The sequence below is a fragment of the Dipteris shenzhenensis genome, chromosome 12 (genome assembly GCF_047967505.1).
Source record: "Dipteris shenzhenensis isolate YYH24624 ecotype China chromosome 12, Dip_SZ_1.0, whole genome shotgun sequence".
Taxonomy (NCBI): domain Eukaryota; kingdom Viridiplantae; phylum Streptophyta; class Polypodiopsida; order Gleicheniales; family Dipteridaceae; genus Dipteris; species Dipteris shenzhenensis.
This window is the reverse complement of record NC_141607.1, coordinates 15,491,538-15,507,256: the sequence shown is the minus strand read 5'-3', so window position 1 is coordinate 15,507,256 and position 15,719 is coordinate 15,491,538. Positions and strand designations below refer to the sequence as shown.

Genomic DNA, 15,719 nt, shown 5'->3' with positions numbered 1-15,719 from the left:
TATGCCAAGATTGCTTGCCCTTTGAATAAGTTGTTGATCATTTTTCATTGGACAAAAGATTGCTAGACCTCCTATGAAACCCTCAAGCTCATTTTGGCTTCAGCCTTGATCCTACAAGCCATAAATTGGGACTTGATATTTCAAGTCCACATTGATGCGTGTAAATTTCCAATTGGGTGCATGTTGGCATAACCAATGAGTACAATTTTGATTTACTTATTTACTTTGCAAGTTGCCAACATAGAAATAAAGTATACCTTGACTGAGCAAGAGGGACTTGCCGTGGTGTACACAGTAAAAACATTTAGGCATTACTTGTTGGTGGCAAACAAGTTTGTCTTCTTTGTAGATCACTAGGCTCTCCTCTATCTAGTTATTAAGCCCTGTATGGTTGGGTGTATCAAGTAGTGGATGCTTATTCTTCTAGAGTTTAATTTCACCGCAGCCATATGCAAGGGTTTATGGCAGACTACATGTCCCACATTCCCAATGGAGAACCGATAGCACGAGTGAAAGATGATCTTGCAAATGCCTCACTATTCCTTGTGGATCTATTTCTAAAATGGGCTCAAGAAATAGGACACTTTTTAACCAATGGATTCCCTCAAGACAAGGCCCTTAATAAGGATAAGGCCAAGAAATTCATTAAAGATGTGGGACCATATCAATAAAAATCCAGCCAACTCTACCGAATGGGGAAGGACAGCATAATGCACTGCTATGTTCATAAGGATGAATTTGTAGAGGTTTTGGACAAAGCCCATTCGAGCATCGTAGGTGGTCGTTTCTCTGGAGAGCATAAACACACAAGGTGCTACAAGCATAATTATGGTGACCCATCTCTTTGCAGATGTGGCTGAATTTGTTAAGCATTGCTATCCTTTCTAGTGAATCTCCATACCCCACAACCAAGACTATATGCCTCTAACAAGGATCCTTGCAGATCAACCATTCAGGAAATGGGGTATCGACTTTGTGGGACCCATTAGTCTAGTAGTTAAAGGAACCCAAGACCGATATATTATCATGGACATATTATTTTACAAAGTGGGCAGAAGCCAAGGCTACCAAGATAGTGTATGCAAGGCCGACCACTAAGTTATTGTACGAGAATGTAATATCATGATTCGGCCTCCCATTACAAATTTTTAATGATCGAGGGACACACTTTATTAATGATATAATTTGCATATTAATGAGTGAGTTCCTCATCATCCACAAGAAATCTAAACCTTACTACTTATTGTGAGCCGATGGACAAGCCAAAAGATCGAGTAAGACATTGTGTCACACAATGACGTGCATGGTGGAGGACAACCGTAATGAGTGGGAACATAAGGTCACTAAAGCACTTTGGGCTTATCGAATGGCATATAAGGTTGTTACCAAGAACTGTACACCCTTTAGCCTAGTGTTTGGGGTGAAAGCAATTATGCCTATGGAATTCATAGTCCCAAGCCTTAGAGTTGCAATTAGAGATAGATTGTCAGAGGAGGTGATTTCAGAAAGTCTAACAGAACTAGAAAAGCTCGATGAAACAAGATTGAGAGTGGCATATGGCATTAATGTCAAAAAACCGCACCACAAGAAGTGGTTTGAATTCAACCTTTGGAATAAGGACCTAAAAGAAGGAGACCTTGCATTAGTATATAGCATAAGTAATGCGAAGCATAAGTTGAAATATTGTGGTATGGGCCCATACCGAGTTGTGGAAATCACACCACAAGGGTGATGTCGAATTGCAACCCTTTGTGGAGATGGATGGTTACATCAACAGTAGCAAGCTCAAGCACTATAATGTCTCTTAACACTCCAAAGGCTACAGGCCATCTATCACGAAAAAGAACTGCAGAGAGAGGTCACAGCATGAAGCAACAAGCAATAGAAGAATATAGGGCTAGGCAAGCCAAAACCAAAAACCTAGGGCTAGTGACAATTTGCAAAGCATCTGTGGAAGGGTTAAACCCCATGGATGATCTCACTATTGCTTCGGCTAGGGTACAGTGAACTTTCAACTATGTAGGGAGACTATGCTTTCACTCTGTAATGATACTATTATGCTCCTATGACCTCCTAATGGGTCGCCCAACTTTGAAAATTCCCAGCGATCATTCTACTAGTGATTCTCAATCCAAATCAAATGCAAAGAATTCCTAATTTTTTGTAGGGAATTCCCAGGGGGTTGAGAGATGCAGAGGGAGAGATAGGGAGGGAGAGAGGGGGAGGATGGGTGGGCTAAGCAAGGACGTTCATTTATAACACTGTAGGTAATATTTTTCCTCTGCTCAGCCCTGCCCCCCTCCTCCCTCTGCCTCCCCATGCCCTTTCTCCCTCTTAAACCCTCTCTCCCTCCTCAGCTTTTTCTCTCTCCCATCAGGCTCTCTACTTCCCTATCTCACTCACTAGAAGGGAGAAAGGAAAGGCAAAGGATTGAGGTGATTACGAGGCATCCTTATATCGATGACGATTGAAGCAGTTGGAAATTTCTCAAAGACAAAACCTTCTAGAATTTTGAGTGCATCGCCTTAATTCAAAAGTTAATCATTGCAAACACTTGATTTTTGGCCCTCAAACCTTAGCTTAAGTTTATCGCGACGAGCCTTGCATACTAATACTAATATGACTTTATGAATATTGTGGGGACCTTTTGCTCCACGAAAGCCTTTTGTGGACCCAGGGGTGGGTCATACCTAATATCCTCTGAAATTTCTTGACATCGGAGGTAATACTTGAACTTAGGAACGAATGGAAAAATATTTCCCACCATAGGTTGTGTGAAATTGCCCATATCGGTAAATAACCATAGCGTGGATAGTAGATGTTATATTATGCCTACAAGTGCTATGGATGAATAGGCAATCCTTGGAAGAACTCGGTGATGGGTAGTTAACTTCCAAATCAATTACCCAGAATGCACCATGACATTAACAAAAGAGGGTTGAACCTCAGCCATTTCAATTGGTACAAGGACATCGGGCCCAGTGCTTCCTGTGATCCATAAAACCATGAATGTGCAAGTCGTAATCCACAAGAAGGCCCTAATTCCCTTATGCATAGCGGAAGCTTCCCCATCCAATTATGCTAACACCACAATGACATCCATATCCTCGTGTGATGATTCCCTTGCAACACTAAAAAATGAATCAACAGTGCTTTATCGACCACATCAACCGACCATACCCCAAAAGAGAAAGGACTTCGCTAGACTCTAAAGGATACACCTCTAGTATCAACTCTTCAATCTATGAAAGGTCAAAGTCAACACGCAACTTCACTTCCTCCTTTGCTTCCTATACCCACACGAATACAAGCTGCTAAGCCAAAGAAATCTTGAACGAGGGGATGCAAGATAGAAGGTAAAAAATGGAAGTATCATTGTAGATCATGGATCCCAAAGAGTCGTCTACAAGCTCAAGGCTTCTAGGATGGTAACAATTACATTTGGGTTCCTAAGGTCCTATCTACGATAATTATGTCCCATTGTAAGAGTCCTACTAGTACCAAGCAGCCTCTGGCACCATTCACAAACAAGATAGTGGTAGCACCACAGAACCTACCTTTAAGAAGGAGGTAGCACCACAAGAACCTATTGCTAGTGTCTCAAACCAAAATGTTTCTAGGAAAAACCCACAGGCAACTCCCTTCAAGGAAAAAAATTTGCCAACAAATGCAGCAGTGCCACAAGAACTTGTTCCTAAAAATGGAAAAGCCACACAAAAATCGACTGCATTAGAAAGAAAATTTGGGGCCGAATTGATTCTCAAGAGCCCACCACTAAAAAAAGCCCTTGTGACCACCTTAGCATCCGCGTGTGCATGATAGTCACACAAGAACCTGCTCCTAAAAATAGAGCAGCTCCACAAGAACCCACCATCACTATGTCACAAGTACCAGCTTCAGGCTCTGACATCCCCACAAGGCCATGGCAAAGTGAGAAGCATGGATGATTTTTTCAAGTTACTTTCATTAAGAAGCTTAACTTTTATATTAGTGTTGAAAGTTTGTATGCCCTAATAAAAATGTATGTTTGAAAGATTCGCCACAGCATTTGAAACTTGTATGCAAAACAATTGAAAGTTACACCAGGATTTACATTTTTGACTTCAAAATTCAAAAGAAAACATATAAAAGTGTACTACATCCTATCAATATTGTGATACTAAAATGAAAAGGTCAATATACTTCCGCCACTATTTTATATTAATATATAAAGCATAGCTTCGATAAAAACATCCATGGTGAGAAGTTCCTCAAGTCTATGCAGTCCTTCAAGCCATGCTATTACCAACGATCAATGATGGTGCCCGCGGCCTATGTGATTCAACATGAATGAGCTAATAATGTCATTTCTCTGTAACTCTAGGGTGCAACTCTCCACGCTCTTCATAGGTTCTCTCAACAAGTAAATGGCATGGAAAGAAGCCAAGTACACCAAATCTCATTACTCTTGATGTCGTTGTTCATATATTGAGTTCAGGTGAGAATAACCTATCTGCTACATAGGTGAAAATAGAAGGTCACCAATTCATTCTGTCTTTAGGTGAAAATCTAGGGATGTCAGTTCAGCATACCATCATATAAGGAGGTAGCCACATTTTGCAAACCCTCACTTGGCATTGTACCGAAACTATGTCAAAATAGTCACTGAAATTCTAAAGCATTCATATGCCCTCCAAAGTCAATTCCTCTTCACTCTCATTTATGTCAGCCTCGTCTCATGCTCTATTAATGCCAAAGACCTCTTCTCCACCGACAAACTCCATCCTAGTAATGAAGCCTCTTCTACCATTCCTCATTAGGGGAGATTTGGGGTCTCAAAAGGGCTCCGAATTAGTGTTTCCTAATTTCAAGGGATTAGAGAACGATTTGAGGTGTACCAATGAGAGTGCTTTGAGGTGTGGGGTGACGCCATGTTGTAATTGACAAAATCATTTATGGGTGGTAAGACCTCTAACCCATAGGAGGCCCCATGATCTCCACTTCTAGCCCTTGATCTAGTATCCAATCCAAGTGATACATTCAAACTTTACATAGAGCATTCCCAGCCATTAGATCAAGGGGTAGATCTAAGGGATACCATCAAAGGATTAGAGGGATCCAATATAAGCCCTTGATCAAGCAATAGATGCAATGGAGGAGATTAAATAAGGAAGAGCCACAATCTTAGCCATTGATTTGTAGGAGATCTAAGGGAGGACATTAAAGCAAAAGGTTCCTCAATTGTAGCCATTGATTTAAAAGAGATCCAAGGGAGGAGATACACCAAAAAGGTGCCTAAATCCAAGCCATCCATTTGATTTGGAGGAGATCCAAGGGTAGAGATGCACCAAAAAGGCGATTCAATCCAGGCCATTGAGTATGCGCTTCAACCCTAGCCATCCATTCAAGCAAATGCATCTCTACCCTCCAAAATGCACCTCAATCTCCACCCTTCATTGTCTAATCCATCTCCACCATAGATCTAGCCAAGATCCAATGGTCCACAACTAAAGGCGCCTTCTCCCTCTTAAATAACCCCCCTAAAGTCAAAGTTTTCTAGTTTGGAGCCCACCAAAGGTGCCTCCCTTCAGCCACCTACGATTTTGAGCCTTTGATCCATCCACCATCCACCTCCATCCAAAGGCTAAGGTTTCCTAAATTCAAAATAAAGGCTCCCATGCCAGTTTAGTTAATGTTAGGGGTAGTTAGTCCATGGGTTACCATAGTGGGCTCACTTCTAATTAACTTAATCTATTTCTTAATCCATTCCTTATGAGGCCCTTTTGAGACCCCATTTCTCCCCTAATGTCTACTTCTCGCACATTCTCCAATTTTCTTCCATCTCAGATGGTTCCCGACCCCTCTGCACAGTAGGCTACCAATGAGCCCAGGCCTTTCACACAACAATCCACCACCAGATCACTTAGGAAATGGAGGATTATAGACACAGAAGAAGTTCAAAAGTACTCTAAACATAGCATGGAGGTCACCCGTTTCTCCCCTTGGACCCGCATGGCTAAGGAGGATACAAGGAGTGGTCATCCACTCACAGTTTAAGTGTGATGTAAAAGATTTTTGGCTATATTACCATAACGTGGTAGCTTATCAAACACTTCAGGACCCAAAATTGGCTCCATACATTCAAGCAATGGGCCTACACACAAATGCGGATAGATCCTCGTGCCACTTGAACTTGCACCCAACCTGCAAGTGGTTGATTTTGTTGATAGATACAATAACTCTTCCAGCTCCATCAGGTGGCTGCATGCAGATGGGGAATATTATTTTTACCTTTTATAGAAAAACAATCGACCTAGCTTATGGGCTCCCCCATGTCTCCAAGCCCTATGCGACGCTCTGACGGATGGATGAACAGCTCACATGCCTGGTGGAGTATAATACGAAGATTCGTAGGGGTGGGATCCCTATTAGCTTGCTCCAAAATGTAGCAACACTAGGGCAACTCGGGTAATAACACTCCTATCACAGATTCAGCACATTGAGCATCACAGTGTGATTTTAGCAAATTTGTTGGCACACCTCCATAAGCCAAAAGAGACGAATTTGGCATATCACTTCTACAAAGAGATTGTTAATGTATGCACCCATTCTAAGGAAAACATTGGCAACCTTATGTTTATTATGCCCATTAGTCATTTTCTTTTGAATGATTTAGTTCTAGAGGGATATGGAGATGCCACCAAGGACAGTGCCTTACTCTCAGCGCCAACTCAGTGGACCCCCACCATGAAGCCCTCGCCGAAGAAAAGAAGAGAGGAGCAAACTAGAAGGCAAGAAGAAGAAGAAGCGGAGGCAAAACAAATGTAGAAAGTTGGATGTTAACTCTCTTAAATGCATCATGATTGGCTAAGTGAAGAAAGAAAAGCTTACAAGTTGTGTGATCAAGTGATAATCCTATAGCAACAAAACCCATTGAGCTAATCTGCCATTGAGATTTTTCTTTTTCATGAGGCCACTTAGAGTAGCATGATTGGCCTCATTTTTGACACTTATATCGACACAAATTATATTGGAATATTTTAAAAAAAAAACTCCGAAGCATCGATATTACTGTCTATAAGAAAGCGTCAATATTAGCCTCCATATGACCGTCAATAAAGTATTTTCGATGCTAATATGGATGGTAATATCGACTCTAGGAATAGTTTATCGATGCTAATATCGACACTCTCTGGGAAACCCAAAGCTATTTTAATGTAAATATCGACGCTTTTTGTAGGGGCAATTTTTTTAAAGGGTGGATTACAAGGAGGATCGGGTCCTAACGGACCCTGTGTCATGTCTCATGTCCACTATTTTACTCATTCGCTTATTTCCTTAAAATTTTGATAAAATAGTAGGATTCAACTTCAATTTTGAGTTAGTAGTTACTGAAGGACAAATTGATGTAATGGATCATACCAAGGTCTACGGTTGTCAATGATCATGTGATTGCATGTGTGAACACATGTATGCGTGTAGGTGTGCTTGAGTTAGGTGTGACTGATGATGTGTTAGTTAGTAGGTGTGAATGAGTGAATCTAGGAGTGTGGTGTGTGATTGAGAGATTCATGGAGATGATTGTGGATCTAGATGCTCACTATTGAGCTCACATATGATGTAATCTATGGATGTACCCATTGTCTATTTAATGACACTCTCTCAATGAATAAACAAGCTTCATTGTTCATCTTGTTGCCTCTATCTTGTCACCATGCTTCTCCAACAATTACGTGCTCCACGATGAAAAGGCTACCTGTCGCAAATCTAGTTACAATAATACTTGAATGTGTATACTACGTAAGCTAAGATTGTTGCTTGTACTAAAAACTAGACTAAAAACTAGACCATATTCCTATCTTTATAAAACTGAAAGTTATATAAATGTGTATGAAACTTATACAACCTTGATTTATATAAGTCAAGGAAGATATGTATGAAAGCTAGTATTGATACAACAAGCGAAGGTGTACAAAAAAAATTCTAACTACCATAATCATTTGCACGATTGATGCAAAGCTTAGGGTATCTGTGCTAGCTTGTAACATTTAGTTTCCCTCAATCCCCTCAATTCATTGTTCATATAACTACAGGTCCAAAAGATTTGCATATACGTTGGGTTCCATTGGACCCTATGAAGGAATAGGCCTCAAATTCTTGCTTCGCCTCCATATCGGCCTTCTATTTTGCAAAACCCTTACCAACATCATCCGAGGTAAATCTTTCCTCATCTTTTGCTTTTCATGTGCCTCAATTGGGGTATTCATCCACAATGGAAAATGAAACAATTCCTTGGATGTCATGTGTCGAAGCAAACTCATACAATTTTGTTAATACATCAAGGATGTCTTTTGCATCCTCTCTCTCTCTCTCTCTCTCTCTCTCTCTCTCTCTCTCTCTATATATATATATATATATATATAAGATGACCTACCAAATACCGCTTTGTTTCAAATTGATCAAAACCCGAATGGTGTGCAAACATCATTGGGTATTATTTAATGATAGAAAGACCACCCCCTAAACTAAGATCAGTCGAGGCAAGGAAATTAATTCTAAAATCTGCCCCCTATCAACTATTGCAAGTTAGCTATACAACATGGGTAATGATCAGATTCTCAAAAGATGTGTTATGCCGCATGAAAGCATTCCAATCATATGAAGGCATAGTAGGACACTTTATAGGGAAAGCAACATCAAGAAAAACACTCTTAGCAAGATATTGGTGGCCAACCCTTTGGGTAGATGCTTATGACTATGTCAAACAATGTGATGTATGCCAAAGAACAATCAAACCCCAACACAAGGATTTCAACCCCCTAACAAAAATTACTGCTCAACAACCATTTTAAAAATGGGGGATTAATTTCGTGGACCCATACATCCAACTGCAAAGGGAACACAAGCACACTATATCATTGTGGCCACGACTACTCACTAAGTAAGCGAAAGCTACAGCAGTCAGAAAGGCAATGCCAGAAGCTAGAAACAAATCGTAGAGAAGTGCAAAGCTTCTTGACAATAGCAAAAAGTACTGCTATAAACTGAGTACAAGTATAAGAAACAAATTGTAAGAGAAGTGCAAAGCTTCTTGACATCAGCAAAAAGGACGGCTATAAACTGAGTAACATTTTATGAATTATGCCCCAAAAGTACAGTCAAAGATAGCTATATATATATATATATATATATATAATAAATGAAAGATAGTGCCAACTTATATTACTGGCTGGTCAGGCCGAGAAAAGACTAATATTAGGGCTGTTCAGTGTCAAAAAAGAATAGTACAGATGGAGAGCCTAACTACAGGCACATGGCCAATGGTATTATAGCAGTGATTAACGCGTGACCAAGGAATGGCTCACGCCCAGGAACAAAACACTCCCTTAAAAGTCTTTAGAGGACCAGATCAAACTCAAGTCCACAAAAAACATTTTCAATGACAGCAGCAAAGGACACAGATCACCAAACACAAGGTCGTTCCTGAAATTCCAGACCGTCAAAATGACTGCAGCTCTCACTACAGGCCAGCCTCCATCACTGTAGATGTACACCCTTCCGCATCACCCAGGAGAATAGACTGTAACGATTTCCAATCAGCCACTCTCGGATCCCAGACATCCATCCACCGACGAATCCTTTTCCTATGCAGAGCTCTAGCTTGCTGAATATCCATAAGGGCCAAAGGCTGGTTATCCTTCAAGAGAGCACGAAACAGATGCTAGGAGGCTGGCATCGTCACGGAATCCACCCCGTCCCGCCACTGCAGTAACTCACCACAAACTTTCCAAGCACCAGTCAACCCCATCACTAAATCAGACCCAGCAATCTTAATCGGAAAGGCCAATATAATCTTGTCATAGCAGGACAATAGACAGATGGGATCCCACCGAACCCAATCATAGGCTTTGTCTAGTCATTCTTTTGGGTCATAGTCTTTACATATCAAAGAAAACTTGGGATGTTTTTCAAGCACAATTGATGCCTTTATGATGCCCAATTCAAAGCCAAATTAGAGTCATAATTTGAATTTGTCTGCCAATTCCAAAACGAGGACAAAAATGGTGTAACAATAATATACATCATTTCTCCTGCCAATAATTTTCACATGATGTCTCATCATGTAGATTGATCATGGTCAAGGAAATTGTGAAATGATTTTTGCTTGAGAGAGTGAATTTTTTCCCAAACATTCTCCACTATTAGTCCTCACATTACAAGAATAGTGGTCTGAAAGGGCAGGCCAAAAGAGTCTGTACATAAAGCATTAGTGATCAATCCAAATTGGAATTCCCCTTCCCCTTGAAAGGGCAGGCCAAAAGAGTCTGTACATAAAGCATTAGTGATCAATCAAAATTAGACTTTCCCTTCCCCTTGGGTAATTTCTGCACAGATTCTTCTAAATCTTTCATTTTGTAGTAATGTGGTGCTATCTCCACTAACCAACCAGGTTTTATTTCAATAACCTGCCGCATGTACTCTTTTGTCGTGTATACCAATTCAAAATAAATCACCCAGCGCGGTAAAACCTGGGAAAGGCCTGAACTTGGATGAATATGCACAGTTTGTGGATTCTTCACAGTTCGATATGAGCCATTCTTCTGCAACTTTGCTGTGTGATAGAAGTAGCCTGATGTTACAGCCTTTTTAATTGCATCAATATCATTAGGACTGCTAGAAGGCTCAATCTCTACTCTTTCAAGTAATCCCTCCAATTGGTCCCTAATGTCACGAGCTCGTTTCATGCTCCTGACCTGTACGTAATTCTCAAAACACCACTGTGTTGAGTAGTTTGTGTCTTTCCATGTGTCATACACCTTCAGCAAAGCCATTTGATCACCAACATTCCCAGTATGAAAATTCATTCTGGCATTATCAGCATGAACCTGTTTATCCTTTGGGCGATAAAATATTGAATTTCCAACAGATAACATTGCAGAAATTGTAATTATCTCCTCTGAACATTTGTATTTATCAGATGCTACAATCATTTTTGAAAGCATTGGATCCAAAGGAAACTCTGCCATCCGCCGGCCCATCTTTGTCAGCTCACCTCTGTCATTTAAAGCTCCCAAAGCATACAACTGCTCCAAGGCCCTGAGTAAACTTTCGGCGGGAGGAGGGTCTAGAAAATCGAAATTGACCAGGTCATTGATTCCTAGACTTTTCAACATCAGTACAATATTCCCAAGATTGGTTCTCTGAATCTCTGGACAAGTGTTATCATCCATCTCATGCTGATGTGACCATGCAGTGTACAATCGAAAACATTTACCCGGTGATGTTCTTCCTGCTCTACCTGCTCTCTGATGAGCTGCAGCCTTTGAAATAGGAGTTAAAATCAGTGACTCCATACCGGTTCTTGGATTGTATGATTTTTGTTTACAAAATCCAGGATCTATCACGTACTTTATGCCTTCGATTGTTAACGAGGTTTCTGCAATATTTGTAGCAAGTACAACTTTCCTAGCCCCTTTAGGAGTCTCCTCGAAGATTTTGGCTTGCAGGTCTGAAGGGAGATTTGCGTAAATTGGACAAATGATCATCTCTGCAATTTTGGTACCTAGACCCCGAGTCCGTGCTTTCAATATCTCTTCTGCAGCCTCTATCTCTTCTTGACCTGTAAGAAACACTAGAACATCTCCCTGAGCCTGTGTGACATGGATCTGCAAGACTGTAACAATAGCTGCTTCCAAATAGTCTGCCTCTGGAGCTTTTGTATACAAGATATCAACAGGGAAGCGCCGCCCAGGTATGTTAAAGACAGGAGCATTGTCAAAGTAATCAGAGAACTTATCTGCATCTAAGGTGGCACTTGATATAAGAAGCTTCAAGTCAGGTCGGAAACGAGTAATATCCTTGACTAGGCCAAACAGAACATCGGTGGAGAGAGTCCGTTCATGTGCCTCATCTACCATCATAACACTGTAACTCGCCAAATCTGGCTCACTCAAGAACTCACGAAGAAGCATTCCATCCGTCATGTACTTTAGTATTGTCTTGTCTGAGGTACAATCCTCAAAGCGGATCGAATAACCCACCTCGTGGCCAAGCTTGACTCCCATTTCTTGAGCGACACGTGCAGCAACGCTCATGGCTGCGACCCTCCTTGGCTGTGTACAACCAATCTTGCATCTCTTGGTGAATCCTGCCTCATGAAGATATTGTGGAATTTGAGTCGTTTTCCCTGACCCTGTTTCTCCAACAATCACAAGAACCTGATAGTCATTTATAGCAGCCAACAACTGCTCCCGATAAGGATAGATTGGAAGAGTCTTCCGATCCTCCTGAAGCTTTTGTGCAGCTGACTTTGCTGATTCTTTAACTTCATTTTGCAAATCTACACCCATCTGCCCGTCGAGTAATTCAGCTTTGATAAACTCTATTTGATCTTCAAACACATAATCATAGTCACCCTGACCGTTTTTCTGATCCGCTGCTCCAAACTTCAGCGTAGCTTTTCGTTTTTGGCAGTCCTCCCAGGCTTCCTGCTCCGCGAAAGGGTTGGCCTTGTCTTGAGCTTCCGGATCCCTGTAACGCTCCAGAGCGACAGCAAACCGCCTGTCTTGTTTTACACCCCCTTCCCTGTCGTAGGCTTCGGGCATCCGATATTCTACGACGTTGTCGATATCTTTTGCTCTTTGTTTTGCTAGTTGATATACAGTTCTTTTATAACTCATCTCGTGGCGCTCTTTGGCTGTGAGTTTTACATCTTGAAACAGATACGGCTCATCTTCAAGTGCATCTTTAAGTTCATCAAGCTTCTTCTGCTCCCTGGTCTTCAAATAAGCTTGCCTGCTGACTTGTCGTAATGCTGGCACAAGCTCCTTCCGTTGTGCTGCCTCTGATCTTGTTTTCGCCTCCTCTTGCTGTCTCCAACTGAGCTTTGGTTCCATGAGCCTCTTAGTTGCTGCCTCATCTTTCTCTCGTAGTCTCCTTTCCAATTCCTCTCTCTCTCTTTGATCTTTTGCCCTTTCGCGGTCTCTTTCAGCATCAGAGTCGTCAGATGCAAGACCTGTGCGGGGCCGCTTCTCACGCACATCCTCATCGTCATCGCTTGCAACCTCCAAAGGCCTTTTCCTGATGTGCTTCCGAGAAGTTTGGTCCTTGGCAGCCGGTGCAGCAGGCGTCGCTGCCGAAGATTCTTCATCTTGGTCATCAGCATCCAGAAGCTCATATTGCTTCTGCTTTCTGGCCAGAGCGATTGCCGCACGCTCAGCTCGCTGGTAACTACTCAATCCACGAGATGCATGCGCGAGCCGATGGAAGAGCTCAGCTGCGAAGGTGTGAGTCTCGGCGGAGGAGGGCAGGCCATTGTTGCAGAGCTGGGTGGCGAATTCGTGGGAGGAAGCAGAGCGAGTGCCGAGGGAGATGAGGAAGGAGACCAAGGGAGGCAAAGAGTAACCGACGAGGGAGTGCAAGGCGTCGGAGATCCAGTGGTGTAAGGGGATGTCGTCGGCCATGATCAGAGGGGAAGGAGGAAGAGAGAGGAGTGACAGTAGCAAATGGGGAGTAGCTTAGAAGCAACCGGAGGCAGGGTTTTAGAGTTCAGAAAGGTGGCAAGGGGTTTTAGAGTTCAAAGGGAGAAGCAAGGAAATACAATTTGTGTTTTATACAGTTCTAAGGTGGCAAGGGGTTTTAGAGTTCACACGGGAAAAGCAAGGTGGCACTTTGGAAATCTTTTGTATTTGCTTTTTCTCCTCTATGTCACATTTAAAAAGCACATTGCCTCCCCATTTCACTCCCACTCTCTTTGCTTTTTGAGAAGCTTATTTTGTGGCATTTTTAAGCTGATTTTATCCAAAAATTGGAACCCTCCCATGCAACTTAACTACTACTTCGAAATCGAACCTCAATCCTAGCACTTTATCAAACTCTTAAAGGGAAAAATTGAACGAGCAAAAATATGGACATGAGACATGACACAAGGTCCTTTAGGCCCAATCCTCCCTGCAAATGTCAGGGGTGGTGATTTATTATTGACTTGGCAATGGCCATATTGTTTGAGTGATTTAGGAGTTGAAGTGCTCACAAGAGCTCATAAATGATCTCCATTGTAGTCTATACAATATTGTCACATGGACTACAATTATATGAATAAAGGTGTCAATATCTTTCAATCTTGCATCCAGCTTATATTTCCTTGCTCCCTCGCTCAAGAACATGCATCAAAAGAGAGGAACGTTGTAAGAATTCAGATTGAAAACAAGGAATTTTGAATGTTAGAGCAATCTAAAATATTTGTATGATAATATATAATACATAATTATTATAACCACACATAGTGTGGACAGGAAGGTCAAAGAGTTATAATTTGAGGGAACGGGCCCTTCCCTTGGTGCCGAGAGTATAAACGCCAAGAATATAAGTGCCAAGAATAAGTCTCATGAATGGATAAGATACTGGCAGATTACTTTGATGGCAGTAGCCGTAATCGTATTTCTGCATATTGGCCACAAAGCCCACATCTTTTTAGCGACTCCCATGTTAACGTGCGTCTACAAATAAAAATCAAGCAAAGTACATGAGGATGCTAAAATTCAAATTTGGTAGAGGACTTGTAAAACCTAGCTTTTATCAATACTTTATATATAAATTAATAGGTGGATTATTGGATTCAAAGTCAAAACTTGGAGGATACATTTGCTATTAAACTAAAGAACAGAACTTGCTAGAAGCACTACTACACACGGGCCTTATTCCAATGGTTAAGCACCGATGTTTAGCGCACACGTGGTGTTAATCGTCGGTATGCAAAGTGGGCTTAAAAAGTGTCGCTATATAGTGACATTTGTCAAACTTGTATAAGATCGTTATATAGCGACATTTTACAGAGAGTGTTTTTTCCCATACCGACCTTTAAAGATAGTTTTACCCAATGATAAAAAAAAATTCTTTTCATATGTGTTTGATCCTTTGAAAGAATAAAAGTACAAGAGCATGTACATCAAGTTTGAAGCTCATATATTCATGTCCACGTTTGAGATGAAAAAAATCAATGAAGAGCATTTACATCAACGGCTTCATCCTTAGCTAAGTCTAGTTCGCCATACAAGTCTATCTCCAACTCTATACTGAGTTGATCTCCTATATCATCATCGTATTCTGGCATCGTACGTTCACCATAGACTTGATCATCTTCTTCAATAAAGTCGGGTGATTCTTGATGATCGTCATCTTCATTCTCAATATCATGATCTCCATCTTCCTCCCGTATGATGTCATTATGCACATCTTCCTCTTGGCTCATATTGTGATCTTCATCTTCTTTGCTAGATCCATCTGGATCAATTGGATCCGACATTGGTAGTGGCATCTCCATATCCACATCTCTATCTTCAAAAATTTGCTTACTTCGTGGTGCAACTTGGGTCACGTACCACCATCTTGGATCAGAACGATCTGGATAAAAAACCACCTATATTGAAGATGGGTGCCAAATGCCATCAATTATATGAAACTATGCTTAAGTATATGTACCGATTGATATTTAAAAACGAAAGATTCAATTAATTAAATCATTAGTATGCACCTGCTCATAATGCTCGGAAAGAACAAAGACTGTCGTAAATAGTTCTAAACCATTTTACATCAAGAATGAAAATACTAAATCGTTTCATAGATTTTGTGTATGGTCCCACAATAATCCAATTGTGAGGAGAGAAGATTGGTATCCGAAGCACTTGCTCGGCTATCTTGTGTGAAGTTAGTCATGACTCCACAATCATACATGACTCTCT

At 41.2% G+C, this 15,719-nt stretch overlaps 1 pseudogene; it reads right to left on the bottom strand.

The window, feature by feature from the left end:
* Positions 1-10,122: 10,122 nt before the first annotated feature.
* On the bottom strand, positions 10,123-13,442 carry LOC147895873 (pre-mRNA-splicing factor ATP-dependent RNA helicase DEAH1 pseudogene; annotated as a pseudogene).
* Between the last annotated feature and the right edge of the window lie 2,277 nt (positions 13,443-15,719).